Source organism: Protopterus annectens, chromosome 7.part0 (assembly GCF_019279795.1).
Source record: "Protopterus annectens isolate FY-2018-M chromosome 7.part0, PAN1.0, whole genome shotgun sequence".
Lineage (NCBI taxonomy): Eukaryota > Metazoa > Chordata > Ceratodontiformes > Protopteridae > Protopterus > Protopterus annectens.
Genome location: NC_056739.1, coordinates 1,132,984,263 through 1,133,001,477, shown reverse-complemented (window position 1 = coordinate 1,133,001,477; position 17,215 = coordinate 1,132,984,263). Strand labels below are relative to the sequence as shown.

At 37.1% G+C, this 17,215-nt stretch overlaps 1 protein-coding gene across 2 annotated transcripts in view; it reads right to left on the bottom strand.

The window, feature by feature from the left end:
- LOC122806904 overlaps positions 1-17,215 on the bottom strand; it is a 145,515-nt gene that overhangs the window by 65,805 nt on the left and 62,495 nt on the right. The window contains exon 1 of one of the 2 annotated variants that reach the window (XM_044077710.1): positions 14,110-14,168. The exons of the other annotated variant lie outside the window; for it this stretch is intronic. The gene's annotated coding sequence lies outside the window, so the exon portion shown is untranslated. Of the gene's footprint in view, positions 1-14,109; positions 14,169-17,215 lie in introns of those variants that run through there. 2 annotated transcript variants of the gene reach the window in all.

Below are 17,215 nucleotides of genomic sequence, written 5' to 3'. Positions count from 1 at the left end.
CCCCACTGCCATCTCTCCTAAATACCTCCATGCTTCCACAGGTACGTCATCTGGATCAACCACCTTTTCATTCTTCATCCTTTTCATAGCTGTCTTTACTTCCTCCTTGCTAATCCGTTGTACTTCCTGATTCACTATCCCCACATCATCCAGCCTTCTTTCTCTCATTATGTTCATTCAACAGCCCCTCAAAGTACTCCTCCCATCTGCATCTGCTCAAAATACTGTCCTCGCTTGTGAGTACGTTTCCCTCATTATCCTTTATCACCCTAACCTGCTGCACATCTTTCCAAGCTCAGTCTCTCTGTCTAGCCAATCGGTACAGTTCCTTTTTTCCCTCCTTACTGTCCAACCTTTCATACAACTCACCATATGCCTTATTCTTAGCCTGTGCCATCTGTCTTTTCTCCATACACCTTGTCTCCTTGTACTTGTCTATTTTCTTCATCTCTTACAAACCCACTTTTTCACCAACCTCATCCTCTGTATACTTTCCTGTACTTCCTCATTCCACCACCAGGTCTCCTTGTCCTCCCTCCTCTGTGAAGATGTCACACCAACCATCTTTCTAGCTGTCTCCCTTACCAACTCTACTGTGGCTGCCCAACTATCAGGTAACTCTTCCCTGCCACATACTGCCTGTCTTAACTCTTCCCTGAACTCCACCTTACAGTTAGCCTTTTTCAGCTTCTACCATTTGAACCTTGGCACTGCCCTAACTCTCCTCCTCTTTCTTGATCATCAACATTATCCTATAGACCACTGTCCTATGCTGCCTAACTATGCTTTCCCCGTCACCACTTTGCAGTCTCCAATCTCCTTCAGACTGGCCTTCCTGCATAGGATATTATCTACCTGTGTGCATCTTCCTCCACTCTTATACATCACCCTATGCTCCTCCCTCTTCTTAAAATATGTAGTCACCACAGTCATGTCCATCCTTTTCACAAAATCTACTGCCACTTGACCTTCTGCATTCCTCTCCTTAACACCATACCTACCCATCACCTCCTCATCCCCTCTGTTCCCTTCAGCAACATGCCCATTGAAATCTGCTGTAATCACCACTCTCTCACCCTTAGGTACTCTATCTATCACTTCAGACAACTCATTCTAAATTTTTTTTCTCCTCCATTGCACACCCAACTTGCAGAGCATATGCACTAACAACATTAAAGAGCACACCATCAATTACCAGCTTCATAAACATCACTCTGTTCAACACACTTTTTACCTCCAAGACACTCTTGGCATACTGTTCCTTCAGGATAACCCCTACTTACTCCATTTCACCTCCCATCCACATCATGCTAGAACAATTTGAACCTGCCTATGATACATCTGGCCTTACTTCCCTTCCAGCTGGTCTCTTGCATGGACAATACGTCAACCTTCCTTCTCTCTATCATATCAGTTAGCTCTTTCCCTTTACCAGTCATACTGCCAACATTCAAAGTTCCTACCATCACTTCCACAGTCATAACCCTCCTCCTCTCCTTCTGACTCCAGGCATGCTTCCCTCTCTTCTTCTCCTCCTCCTTTAGCCAACAGTAACCCAATGTCCACCAGCACCCTGTTGGCTAACAGAACTGGAGGTGGTCATTGTTAACCCGGGCCTTGACTGATCCAGTATGGAAATCTATATTGTTGTCTGCATATTTGATCTGGCAAAAATTTTACACTGGGTGCCCTTTCTGATGCAACCCTCCCCGTTTATCTGGGCTTGGGACCGGCACGAAGAAATATACTGGCTTGTGCATCCCCCAGTGGCTGGGTTATATATATTCTTTTGTATAACTATCATCAATTCAACATTCCTAAGTTGCTCAATTCCTGCCTTCTCTTAATCCTCACTCTCCCTCTAAAACATTATTCTGCATGTATTGTTCCCACAATATCCATTTTTATGCAATTTCTTCCTACCCTTTTCTAAAGATCCCACTTCCAGTTCTTTTATATGTGTTGCAATATTCAATACTTCAAATGCAGTTGTTTTAGAATTTGTTTCCATTTTCTAGTAATTCCTTTTCTGTGACAGCCACCAGGTTTTTACTTTACAAGACTTTAAGGCTAGTAAACTACATCTAGGTAATTCAGATCCTATAATCAAGCTCAAAAAACATTTCCTTAGTTACACCTATCAAATTCACATGCTCACATCCTTCCACGTGTGTTTCCTGTAGCATTGCTATTTGTACTCTGTATTTCTTAATATATTTCAATACTTTCTCCTTTTTGTCTGTACCTGTGAGGTCATCAATATTCCAAAATAATATGGATAGTGTAGCCATTTATGATAAAAAGTTATTATTCCCACTTATTATATATGATAGCTTTGTAAATGTCTATTTCCAACTTTTATGTTACATGCATCCACTAATGTTTAGCAGGTTGATCTTTTATATAGTTGTTTCTTGTCATCTCCAAGTGAGCCTATGTCACATATTACAAGACTTTTTGTATTAATGAAAACCTTCGAATAAGAAAAAACAATTACACCCCAGAATACACCATAACCTGTTAACTTAAAACAAACACACAAAACTATGTACATCTTCAAGTAATGAAGTTTAACTCTCCTGATAGGAACAATCTCCCCAAATCAACAGCTGTACCCACAGGCATTACCTAACCTGAAATTAAGGTTATCCTTGCTAAGTGAATGTTGCAGCCTGTGTTCCAAATTACACTGATTGCAGTATGTTCTTATCTTATCCTTATCCCACTCCCAGATGTGAAAAGCAGCTTGTATGCTTTCAGAAAACATTAACTTTTAGCTTTTTGAAAAAATTGTACTGGCTGTCTTTAAATAAAACTAAATTATACACTGTTATACACTATTGAAATAAATGCATTGAAGTGTTTGGATACTAGGAAATCTGCTATATTTTATTCACTTTCAAAAGTTTCTAACTTTAATTTTTACTAAGCTGGTTTCCCATGTACCCTTTACTTTTACATTTCCTTCAGCAAACAATGCACACAACTCTTGAGATCTATTGCCTGCATCTCTAGACAGGCTGTCCGCATGGAAACATAAGAACAGAAAGTACAGTTGCCCTCAACTGCAATTTCTCGCTGAACATTTATTTGGTAAAGGAAAACTTTTCATAACATTAACAGTGTTTTCTTATTTTAAAAGCCCACATCCTTATATAAAAAAATGTTACTAGATTAAGCCAAGGGTATTAATCCATACATTCACATGTGCAAAAATTAAGAAAAAAAAATCTCAACTCTACATATATGATAATCAGTGCATGTTCAATTAAACATGCTTTTGTCCAGATTATCTTCTTTTTTTATATTGTAACACCTACATTTTTTAAAACTAAAAAAGAAAAAAAGTTCTTGTTTACTTTAATATCTTTATCACATACAATTACTGAAAATGCTTTACTATATAACATGCAATTTATATGATGAAATATTTCATACAAATATTGTTAAGAACAAAAATTGTTTTTCTTACAGTTACTTTTTTCCTTTTAATGTCCTGCCAAACATTAATGACATGAAGTGGGTATATCCTCTTTAATCACCCCACAAGTTTAACAAAGTCAACAAAAATCTGACCTTTCTCTGCCACTTTTTCATGTAAAGCCATATTTTACAAATGTGATTAATCTTTATGGTATCATGTTTATTCATGAATTCAATACTGCTGGTCTTCTTCCTGTTCAATTCCATCTCCCAGACTCAGACTCTGGTTCAAGTCCAAGGTACTCCCGATCATTTTAATCAACTCAGGGATTGATATCAAAGTATAGACAAACAGGAAGGAATAGGGAACTCCTAAGTGAAAAACCTGCTCTGGTAGATTTTTTAGTTGAATCTAGAAAAGAAGCTGCTGGTACAAAGGGATAATTAGCAGGGTATGTAAAATAATGCATAGTAACTATAGGAATCGTTAGGGAAGATTGGGAAGCTAGACTGGATAAGCAATTCATAAGGAAGCTATGCAAAGACATATGCATGGCTTTCAAGTATACAACAAAGTCTAGAAGATTTAGGATTTTTGCTTGGAAGTGTTTGTATAGGTACATTTATACCCCATGCAAACTCCAAAGAATGTTTCCTCAGGTAAATGCCAAATGTTGGAGGTGTGATGTGGAAGAAAGGAGTGACTGAATAGGGAACATATAATTTGGGGGTGTAATGAGTTGGCAGACTGCAAAGATTTCTTACAGAGTATTCTGTCAGAAATGTTAGGTGAGAAACTTTGTGATACTAAGAAACAATTTTGTGAGCTGGGATACATGATCTGAATTGCCTAGACATGGTAAGGCCTTTTTAAGTTTAATTCTGGTGGCTGCCAAAAAACAATTATTAGAAAATGGAAAAGAAAGTTTAAACCAACAATATTTAAAGTATTGAATATTGTAACAGAGATAAAAGAACTAAAAGTGGGATCTTTGGAAAAGGGTAGGAGCAAATTATAGAGAAAAAAATGGAAATTGTGGGAACAATAAATGTGGAATAATGTTTTGGAGGAGGAGTGAGATTTAACAGAAGGTAGAAATTGTGAAATGTATGCAATATTTGTTGTTTTCTTTTATATAAGTGTACGTTTGCCTATATCTTAAAGGATAATTCAATAAAGTAAAAAAAACAACTATTCACTTTATGGTACATATAATCAGTGGTGGGTGGGGGCAATGGCATCAATGCAAGGACATTGCAAAAGCTATTAAAAGCCAATTGGCATCAAGTATTTAGGGATTTTTTTTATTTATTTAATATTTGTTGACTTGGAAAGTCCAACTATGACATAGCCTATTTTCAGTGGAGACCTGGGGAAAAATGCTCCAGAAGCATGTCTTTGGAATGTGGGAGGAAACCGGAGTACCCAGAGGAAACCCACATGAACGCAGGGATTACATGCAGATTCCAGACAGAAGGCACCTCAGCCGAGAATACAACTGAAGAACCTCTTGCTGTCAGGCTATAACATTAACTGCTGCACCACTGTACCAACCGGTATTTAGGGATAGTTTGTATATTGTTTAAAAGGTTTCAGTTAAGTCTCATTTCAGCTGTATGTCATGTTCATACAAATGTAAGTTCAACATGTTGAAATTTTATAATTTCAAAACTAGCTATACACAGTTCTTTTACTACATTCCTGCAGAAGTCAGATGTGTGACAGCGTATATATCTTATCAATAGTCACTTTCCCTCCCAATGGCATATCATAAGCAGAAGAACACAAAATAATCCAGCATCAAGTAGAAGTGAGAATAAATGATTCTTTATTGTGGCAACCCAATAAAAAGCAAACCGGTTTTGTCAGTGATAAAGCCTTCTTCAGTGCTATAACACACAACAAATGACATTTCAGTGATTGGGTTATATATTTGGCCACTTGTTTTTGTTCCACTTTCTATGTTGGACAAACATCTCAGCCACTTAGATTTAAAATTAGTGAACATCTCAGTGATACTGGAAAGAAAAGACTGTCAAATTCTCTCTGTAAGCATACTAAAACCCATACCACTGCTAAATTCCAATTTACCATTACAGATACAGTCCTGGATAACAAAATGTGTAAAACAGGATGGCACACTATCCTAAATGAATAATAATCCAGTTGGATTGTAAGGCTGGGTGCTTTGTTTAAGCCTGGCCTCAATGAGCTGAGTTAAGTTTGCATGAACCAATAGGATTAAGACTCTTATTATGTGTTTTATTATTTAAATGAAATGTCATTTGTTGTGTGTTATAGCACTGAAGAAGGCTTTATCACTGTCTAAACCGGTTTGCTTTTTATTGGGTTGCCACAATAAAGAATCATTTATTCTCACTTCTACTTGATGCTGGACTATTTTGTGTTCTCCTGGATGTTTTGGTTCAGTCTGTGCATCTCGTCTTACTTGAGTGGTTGAGTCAGTTTTACATATCATAAGCAGACCCTACAACTCCTCTCTCAAGAAAAAAAAACATCCCCAGAGATCTTTCAGTATAAAGATAAAAAGAGCAAACAATCACAGCCAAAATGTTATGTTTGTTTATAAAAAAGAAAGCTTTCAAACATACACAGTTCTTCATACTTCATTCTTCACACAAACATGTTTTTAAAACAATTTAAACTTTTCACTGAGCCTGAGAACAGTTATTACATCATTAAAAAGACAAGTTGCATTAAAAAGAAAAAAAAAAAAAATATATATATATATATATATATATATATAGATATATAGATAACCTGATGAAGCACACTAGGTGATGTGGTCTCTGGTGATTTTACAGTTATATATATATATATACATATGTATATACACACAAACACACACACACACACACACACACACACACACACACACACACACACACACACACACACACACACACACACACACACACACACACATAATACAGTAACATATTAACTTTTCAAGTTTCCTTTTTTCTATCCTGCTATCTACAGGTTTTATACTTAATGTTGGGACTAACCCTAGGGTTTCAGAAAGATTACTGCAAGCGGGAAAATCTAACACAAGCAGCTTTCCCCTTGCAGTAACCCTTTCTGATTCATAGACTACTCTCCTTTGAGGTTTTCCACCAGTGGGAACATCAGCAAGGAAGGCAGTCCCTCTGACCGATCTGCACTATAATAAAGAAATCCAAGGGAGAGGTTAATGCTAATTAGCATGTACTCTTCCCTGGAAATGCCTGAGGCTCCCAATTTAAGCTACCAAGTGATTCAGAAAATTGTATGGCTGAAAAAATTTCCATGGGTGGAAGAAAAATTTAACACTATCAAAAGATGACAGTCACCCATTAATTCGTGGAAGCAGTCATGAAGCAGGTAAGTTCAGTGAAGTTAAGTAAAGACTTGGGGGTGAGGGGTGTTACTGTGTTTATGTGTATGTGCATGACATAGGGCATGAATGAAATCAGAAGAGACTGCATGGGGAGTTTCTTAATGTATGTGTGTGTGAATGTAAATGGGGTGTCTTTCTCAACATGATGCATGGGCCCCCGGGGAAAACACTACTAACATCACCTAACTGACAGCACTAGTGGTAAAAAAAAGTCCAAGTCTGATGAGCCAGTATTGAAGTCCTTGTCATTGTGGTCAGCTGTCCCTGAATCACATTATCCCCATGATGCAAATTGACCTACCTGTGGTAGGCAATTTATATCATTGGTAGAATTCTTTCTGAATCCTGTTGTTGTTTAGTCAAGCCTGACTCTATGTGACTTCAAGAACTTTATCTCTCTAAGTCTGTCAAAAAGTGTTTCTTTAAGTTCTTGCAACTTCATATTCATTGCATCATTAATACTGCCTATCCATCATAGCCACTTTCTTCCTGTTCTTCTTCTACCTCTGATCTTTACCAGCATCAATGTTCTCTGTAGTGAACCCTGTCTTCACACTATGTGACCAAAGTATATGAGCTGTAGTTTTACTGTCAGGCTTTCCAGTGAACAGTCTGGGTTTATTTCCCTCAGTATTGACTGATTTGATCTTCTCACAGTCCATGGAATTCTCAAAACACTTTTTTTCAAGCACCAGAGTTCAAAAGCATCAAATTTCTGGCATGTAGGTTTACTTAAAGTACAGCTCTCACAGCCATATGTTATTACTGGAAAAAACATAGCATTATGAACTTTAGAATCTTATTCAGATCTCCTGTAGCTTTCCTTCCAAAAACCAGCACCTTTTAATTTCATGGCTCCGCTCATCTAACGATTAGGTGTCAATGAAATTTAGGCTCTTTTTGTTAAATGTAAATTCCCATAGTCACAGAAGTTTGCAAATTGGACCATTTAGAACACTTGGAATTTAAATTTACATTCAGCTTCATTTAAGCTTGACAGCTGCAAACACCAAACCTTCGAAGAAACATGCAAAGCCATCAAAGTAATTTTGTTTGCATGTATCTGGATGCACAAAGGCATCAGTGAGATTCACATAATTATAAGTGGAGCATTCTTAAGATTTAAACCTTTCTTTTGCTTTGACACTCGACAGACGGGAATGTGTTTTTGCCAGATAAAATGTTGTTTTAAATTTCTGCCTCATTTATATATGAAGAAATGTTTTGGGCCACTTATATCTGAAACAAATGCCAATTTAACTTTGTTTTTTTTTTTTATTTTATAAGTTAAAGAAGTACAAGTTGATAAAAACACATTATGACATTACAGTTAGTTTTGCCTCTTAAAGGAACTACTTTTTAATATATCGCCCAGTAGCACTATTCTTCACTTCATCATTAACGTTAGCCTAATGATAAGCTTCCTGTTGGTAGCGTATAGGGATAAAGCCTTAACTATGACCCAGGTTCAAGCAGTGGCTTGGGTGACTGATGGGATGGCACAGGAGGATGATTGGCACCCATCCTGGGGGATTGGTGCTTTCTCAGCTGGCTGTTTGTGCCACTCCAGTGATGTATGGGAAGGCCATACATAGCACAGAAAGCAGCAGCCAATTGGGATGGATGTGCTCTGAGTCTGCTCAAACCAGTGATTGTAGCTCCTGTCTTCATATGCAAAACAGCATGAATGTGTAGAAATGTTAGGAGTATAGACAGCCATTGCTGTGGTACTGGTCAGCACATCACCACCAGAGAGTGGGGTTAGGTTACATAAATATAAAAATACTGCTTAACCAAATATTCTACCTAACTATCTCCAATGTTTGTGTGGATAACAGCAGTTCCTTGCACAAGACCCCTCCTAGGTGGATCCGGAGGCTGAGTCTCCACTGTCAGGGAACCCATGTGCTACCGGGAATGCAAAATGGGTGCAGGCTAGGAGGTGAAAAATACAAAAAATTAGCCTAATGGATAACACAAAGGTTCTAACAGCCCCATTCCAGATCCACACATACACATGCACGCGTGCACACACACACACACACACACACACACACACACACACACACACACACACACACACACACACACACATGTTCATATACTTGGATGATCTCTGCTGAGCAGGCTACATCTCTCAGATAGTACTGCTTGCTCTGGCACATTTGCTTCTGCAGTGTTTCTGATAACAGATAAAAATAAATCCCTAGATATAATATGTTTGCCATATGAATGATGACAATTGATAAACTTTTTTTAGAATTGGCTTCTCTCCTGTACAAATTTCTCTCTGACCAGTTTAACTGCATAGAAAGAATTTGATCACACAGATGTATTTAACAGATTTAGTGACAAGGGACTTTTTTATATTACAAATGACACCATTAGTACAACTGACTTTATACAAGTCAAATAGGAATGTTGTGCAATAGTAAAAGTAACATAACAGTAATGCAGTAGCTGCTGTTTTTTAGATATCACTAGCCATAAAATGTACACAGTAGGTATACAATCATGCAATGTTAAAATGGTTGATATTCATAGAAAACGGAACAACTTGTGCCATTTACTGATACATAACCACCCATATTTCCAAAATGACAAATAATCATTACTTGGGGAGCTGGATTAACTATCCACATTTCCAAAACGAAAACTGATTATTACCTGGAGATTTGCATGATTAACCAGCCATTTTCCCCCAATGACAATTGATCATTAGTTGGGGAACTGCACGATTAACCATCTGTATTCCTAAAAGGGCAGCTAATCATTACCTGGGGAGCTGCAAGATTATCAGTGACATAACTGAGCAGTTAAAACAAAAAGTCAGTGGAGTGAGTAGTGCAAGTACTGATAGCCTTCCACACACACACACACACACACACATACACACACACACACACACACACACATACACACAGTAATCACTTACTCACACACACTAACAGCCCAACCTTACACATCATCCCAATTTTATCACAAACGCACACATATAGACTTATGCACTCCATTTCCCACATGCCATGACTTACCTACATCAGCAATCCGTTCAGGGTAAAACAGCTCTGCCTCAACATGAGCATTTTCCTACCATTGAAGTACATAGGTGTGTACAAAAAGCTTGTCACATATTTGGATCCCTGCCTTGTCTAGCACTTGTCTAGTTGGGGTGTCTATAAAACCATACTTTGTAAGACTTCTGAAAGAACAGCATGCCAGAAAGCTAATTTGCGTAGACCACACCCACAGACTACCACATTTTCCTGCAGCATTATGAGCATCACTGTCAAAAACCACTCAGTGGGGTTTATAGGCAGTGGGGGGCCTAGCACTGAAACTGCCTTGTAAAGAATGCAAATCAGGTTATATCACCTTCCATACTTTGTTGTTCACTAAGAGTAGAAGCCAGTATGTTTGGTATCAAGGTATGTTTGTATAGATCATGCAGAAGAAAAGTAACAAAAGAAAACTGGGTTGTGCAATTTGCAGATACTAAATGTCCAGAGACTTTCTTCACATATAAATGAAGAAAAAAATAAAATAAGTTTCTGCCTTGTAACAGTACATCTATTGACTGTCAAATCAAAAAGAACCTTTAGCTATTATGGATGTATCAATGTAAAGGCCTGAACATACCCCTCAGCCTCTTAGAGCAAGAAATTGGAAGAAAGCCTGAAACACTGGGGAGACAAAGGTCCCAGAATAGGGACAGATTTTAAATATTGATCTTATAATCTAAGAAAGTTGCTAAAATAACATATATTGTGTCAGCATGCATTTTTCTGAAGGACATGAAGTCTGAAACTCAAATGCCTGTCATTATTCAGTGACTTCGGTCCTCAGTGATGTGCCAGAAAATCACAGATTTTATGAGGAACAGACCAAAATTTTGGGGCAAAAATCTGGATATTCTGTGAAAATCTGGACAGTTGAGAGATATGTGCCTAAATATTAATAATGTTTTTGTGCATCCAGATATGAATAAAATATTTTACTTTAATGGTTGAGCATGTGTTTCTACTATGAAATCTCAGAACAGGAATGCCTGGATCTAAACTGGTGAGTCTCACAACCTCAGAAGCTATCCATACATGGAAACTAATGGGACAACTTGAAACAGGTGTTTCTGCAGGGGGGGGGCAAGTCCCCACACCTAAACCTTTAAGTCCTAACTCCACAGCTGGGGAAAGAACTGTTCCAAAAGAGCAAATAGCAATTTCAAGCAATCATGTATTTCCACTGTTGCATAGGTAAATGCTAAGCTATCAGTCTCCAGGCCTAGACAATAACCACAGATCAGAATCAGACTCTGCATCTTGTATTTGTGAGGTTAAAACCTCAACCATTTTGCCAACCCTCCATGACTGGGCATCTCACTTTTGCGATCCTCCACATGAGTCACATGTGGAAGGAAGCTGCTTTAAGTTTGTGTAACATTTTTATTTTCTCTGAATGTAGGAAAAACTAAAAGAACATTGCACCAGCAAATACTTGGGTAGTTTACATAGTGCAGTAGCTAAATGTGCAATCCTACATAAGTGAAATGCAAGTTTAAATTGCCAACTGCTCCAAGTAGTTAGTGATGTGGACGCTGGTAAGTACAGAGCTTTACCTTTAACAGAAGAAACTACATGGCAGTTAAGGTTTGATGCCTTGTCAGGTTCTGGAATTAATGAGATTGTTAATAGAAAGCTGCACTGAGCAGAAGAGCTTTTACACCTGGAACTTGCTGTCATTTTAACAATACCATCCTTGCTATCATATGAAATGTACAGTTGAATAGTTCAAATGTTTTAAAATGTGTTTGGTCTTTGTGTGGAATAAAGTCTGAAAAAGAACTGTGTATACTGGAAAACTTACATTCTCATTTTAATAAACGGGCTGTTATAACATGTTGGTTGTGGTTGTTATGCTTTTCTAATGTAATACTAATTTCTACTGATTTATAAGCATGTACAAAGAGTAGTTTTCTTGTTGTTCCTGGAAAGTAAGTTGAGTCCCCCCCCCCCCCCAAGCTGTGACTGGAATCGAGTGGACAAGACAGATAAAGTCTACCAACCTCCACCATCAAGAAGTCTAACCAACAAATTAGTTGATGATGCAGCCCCACCTACCTCACACACAATTATTTCTTCCTGTCTTCCAGATGGTATACATTTACTGTATTGCTCTGGACACCTAATGGTATACAGTGCGAATCTCAGTAATGAGCACTTTTAACTTATTTATCAATTACACCTCCCCAGAAGGCAGGTACCAGGCAGCATACCAGGCTGACAGTGCCCTGCAAAGCTAGACTGGGTCAGATGCAAACTTCACTCTTCCTTCTCTAAGATGGCCTGGACAGACACCTTCCAAATGGCTGGTAATAATAGGGACAGACTTAGATTTAGTCTGCTATGCTGACAGCTGGTCTTCTTGAATCCTAGCTACATTCTTGACCTAGTGCAGAAAGTAATGGTTAAACATCTGCATATGTTTACAAGCATGTAATTTGCCAATCACAAACAAAAATACATTTATCAGGAATATAATTTCCTTCGTCAGGACAACATGCTGCAGTAATAAATGACATGGTGTTCTGTGTATCCCTAAATCTGTACTATATTCCAAATCTCTCAACAGTTAGCTAATTTTGAAAGGAAATGTTCACAGAAATAGTCGCACAAGCTTACAGTAATACAGTTAAACTGGTAAATTTTCAACAAGAAGGCTTTACTGACTGAGAGTCAGTTAATTAATGTTCCAAAGATAATTAAACAATAATGCTTGGGTTGTCACCTTTTTGGTGCTCAAAGTGGTACATTTTATGGATATGTGTAATTCTGTAGGACAAACCATACCTGAAACCAATGCAAATGGCTGGACTTCACTTTGTTGCCAAAACATAGTTTTTTGGAATCTGAGTTACTTGTTTTGTTTTGTTTCATAGTAAGATGTTTCAGATACAAAATAATTGTTTTATGCATCTTTTAGAGAAACTCTGGAAATATGTTTTGTCCTAAAATTTCAGAAAATTTGCTATTTTCCTGATTTTTCACGGGGGACAACTGCCCAAATGAGAATTGCATAAAGATTTCTAGGTTGTAACCCTAAATAATATTGTCCATAGTGGTTTGTGTTGACTACATTATTAAATCACTTTTATATTATATATTACCTATTCATTTTAGCATGTTCTTTTATTGTATAAATTACTATTATTTTTTCCACTTGAAGTGTGATCATATTCAGGACTGAGACTGAAACTGGTCCAGTAGGATCAGTGTTCTACCCCAGTTAACAAATTGTATAAATAAATAATGCAGGCGTATGTGTATCTGTCTGTCTGTCTGTCCTGATGCTGTGATATATAGATGCAGCTAAATGGATGGTTCAGTGAGTATTATTCCTGCTATTCATACACTTTTCACAATATAGTGTGGAGTACACAGGGAGTATTATTCAGTCACTCATCTAAAGCAATATATTTGACGTTCATTTTTGTTCATTTCTAGATGACATTGTGTCTGAAGGTGTAAAGTTCACAACTGTAATCCCTTCCAGAACATTGGAACCTAGCTATACAGTGACCCTCTATTGCATCTCTGTTTTTCTTTTAATGGGTTAATATTCTCATAGCTTCCAGGAATGCACTGGCTACAAAAAGTCAAAACACTTGTGAAGATTTTTTTCTGGAAGGGCATTTTTAACACCTCAAGAGTGCGAGCACATTTTCCCCACTATAGCTCTGAGCTAGTCAAACAGCTTCTGCAATCAGGTACAGGAATATTTTAAAAAATATACCCTTATAATAACCACCATTTTTCTTCACAAATCACAAGCTCTTACTTTCTACATAGACATAAAATGTAGTGCATTTTTACAAAGAAATTCCAAACTCTCCTATATTTTAATTTTTAATCTATGTCATTTCTTCTCAGCTGCAAGCATATTTCATAGATTATTAGTATAAGAGCAAGGAACTGAAATAAGTCATGTTATTGACTTCAACATTGTTACAACCAAGAGACAAGTATTTAATTTACATTCTTCTCCTTCAGGTTACCTCTATCCCTATTTGCTTACAACAGAAAATCTGATTTACATTCCACATGAAGAAACATATTCTCGTGAATCGCTTTTCAGAATATTTACTGCCTAAACATTATTTTTGTTTCTGCCCAAAGGATGGCATCACAAAGCTGAAACATAATTTTTTCATGTAAGTTCTAGTATCACAACATAAATTCCATCATCACGTCCAGCTTCCAAAAATATAACTTTAAAAAAAGAAACTCACCAAACCAGCCTTTATCCTCTTTTTCACCGTTTCTTCTCAGTCTCTCAGTATTCTACTTTCTTTACCCATTTTTTTTCAAAGAAAATAGCAAATAAAAAAGATTAACTTTACCACATAAATGCAGGTTCACACAAAATACAGAATACTAAACAGCATAACTGAACACACTTAATACTGACTACAGAATACCAAACAGCATAACTGAACACACTTAATACTGACTACAGAATACCAAACAGCATAACTGAACACAGGTAACAGTGTACAGAATACCAAACAGCATAACTGAACACATGTAATACTGACTATAAAATACCAAACAGCATAACTTGAGATACCAAACAGCATAACTGAACACATGTAATACTGACTATAAAATACCAAACAGCATAACTGAACACACATAATACTGACTGCAGAATACCAAACAGCATAACTGATTGGCCAGCGTGTACAGAATACCGAGTTATACTAATGGAAACAGGTAACAGTGTACAGACTACCATTAGCATAACTGAACACATGTAATACTGTCTCGCTATGTTAAATGGGTTTAACATAGCGAGACAGCATAACTGAACACACATAATACTGACTGCAGAATACCAAACAGCATAACTGAATGCAGGTAACAGTGTACAGAATACCAACTGCATAACTGAACACAGGTAACAGTGTACAGAATACCAAACAGCATAACTGAACACATGTAATACTGACTAGCGAAAACAGTAAAAAGCAACAGAGATCTTGCTTTCTGCAGAATACCAAACAGCATAACTGAATGCAGGTAACAGTGTACAGAATACCAACTGCATAACTGAACACAGGTAACAGTGTACAGAATACCAAACAGCATAACTGAAGGGCAGTAAACAGGCATTATACTATGCCATAATTGAAGAAAAGTAATAGTTTCTTTTACTTAAATAACTGAACATGGTATAATACTGCAATAACCAAACAGCATAACTGAATGCAGGTAACAGTGTACAGAATACCAAACAGCATAACTGAACACAGGTAACAGTGTACAGAATACCAAACAGCATAACTGAACACATGTAGCATAACTGAATGCAGGTAACAGTGTACAGAATACCAACTGCATAACTGAACACAGGTAACAGTGTACAGAATACCAAACAGCATAACTGAACACATGTAATACTGACTATAGAATACCAAACAGCATAACTGAACACACTTAATACTGACTTCCCCGTATACTACAATACTGAAGTAACATAATATCTATACATAGCAGAGGATTCCCTTCTGCATTATTCCATGAAGGGGTCTGTGTGTAACTCATCTAATGGAACAAAACATTGTTTTATACCACAGCAAAGTGCTTTTCATTAAGGCAGGGTAACCTTGTAATGAAAAAGCCTAAGTAGGTGGTTGTGGGAGCATGGGCATTTTCCCTCTAGCCAAAAAATAAAATAAAATAACATTTCTGTGTGTGTGTGTGTCTCTGTCTCCGATTATACTTTTTTAGCATGGTGCTGATTGATCGTGTGTATGTTGCTATTTGCCCATTTGCTTAATTCTTCTGGTATCATGAAAAGTTGCATTAGTCTGTTTGAAGCAGACATACAGAAACACAATTGGATTAACCATTCCCAAGTCACTTGTTGATTTTACACATTTTCTCTCATTGTGTTTAAATTATTACCCCAGATTGTCTTCATAGTACTTAACAGTTTTACTTTACATGTTGAGGTAAATAATATATAGCTCCAACATGAACTAGGGTAACATTAAAATTTTGATTTAAAGAATACCTTTCCTTTTTTGTCTTGTAGCCCAATATTTTTGCTACTATTTTACTAAATTATTTTTTTCATTGCAGTTTTACTGCCCACTTTCTGTTTTTAATACCCCCACTAGAATCTTTCCTTCAAGTTCTACAAAAGTGACTCCATCCGCACTCTTGTTTTGTCTATTCCACTGTTTCACCACCCACTGGAGTTTTCTAGCGCATAATTAAATCACCAGTTGATTAAGGCTAAAAAAAACATTCTCCATACTTAATGGCATTTCTTATTACCACATAGTCATTCTTTACCAAAGCATCTATTTTTGAATAAAAACTACATCTAAACTTTGAATACTCTTCATAGCCCTACCCTCCCTTTAAGTCTCAGAAAATTGTTAATAAAACAAATGTAAAGCTATGGATTTAGAAGGCACTTGCTTCACCTCTTTCATAACTAGAAAATAACATAAAGATGCTTATTTTTATAAAAGGCCAAATAACTTTATACAATTTGTAAGGCAGACAATCTGTCCCTGGAGACTATTATTTTACATTTCCTGCAAAACACTGGTCTGCTTCTTCCAAAGAAACATCCTTAATCAAAATACCATTGAGCAGTTTCCTCTCCAGAGCATAAGGTAATTAATTCCCTGAATTATTTCAGTTAAGTGTTTTGGCAAAACCTGTAACAGTACACACCCCTTTCTGACCTTCCTGAATACTTTCATAAGCATAAAGTAACAGATATGTATACTTTGGTTTGGTTCATTCTAACATCCTAGCAATAAAGACATATTAAATATGCCCTATCCTTTACAGAGGGAAACAAATGACCTGCATCACAGCAGGGTCACTGTGCACTCATGTGAGAGTCCCATGTACCTGAAATGAGGGCTACTGCCTACACTCCTTAGTGAACAAATGATCACCCATGGCTATTCTTGCCTTGCCACAACTCCTCTAATGAAGTACAGCATTGAATTGCCCTGGTCTGTACTCTCCCCTCCACAACAGGCAGACCCATTTTCCCAACGCAAGCTCCAACAGACATCCAAGCCTGTAAACAAACTTGAGTCATCTGCGCCATAGTAAGGGCTTTATCCCTTTATGTCAATGGAGATAATTACTAGCAAATTTTAGATTACTTAATTCTAGATAAAGTAATATGTCTCAAAGCCCTTGCCAACATAGCCAGCAATGACTCCTATGCAGAGGAATACACAAATGCACTGTACAGCCACTTAAATAAATCGCTGACTCAGCTGTACGCAACAGGAACAAAACCAGGTCTTAACAAAATAAAGCCACTTTGGTAGACTGTAAGTATAAACAAGCTATACAACA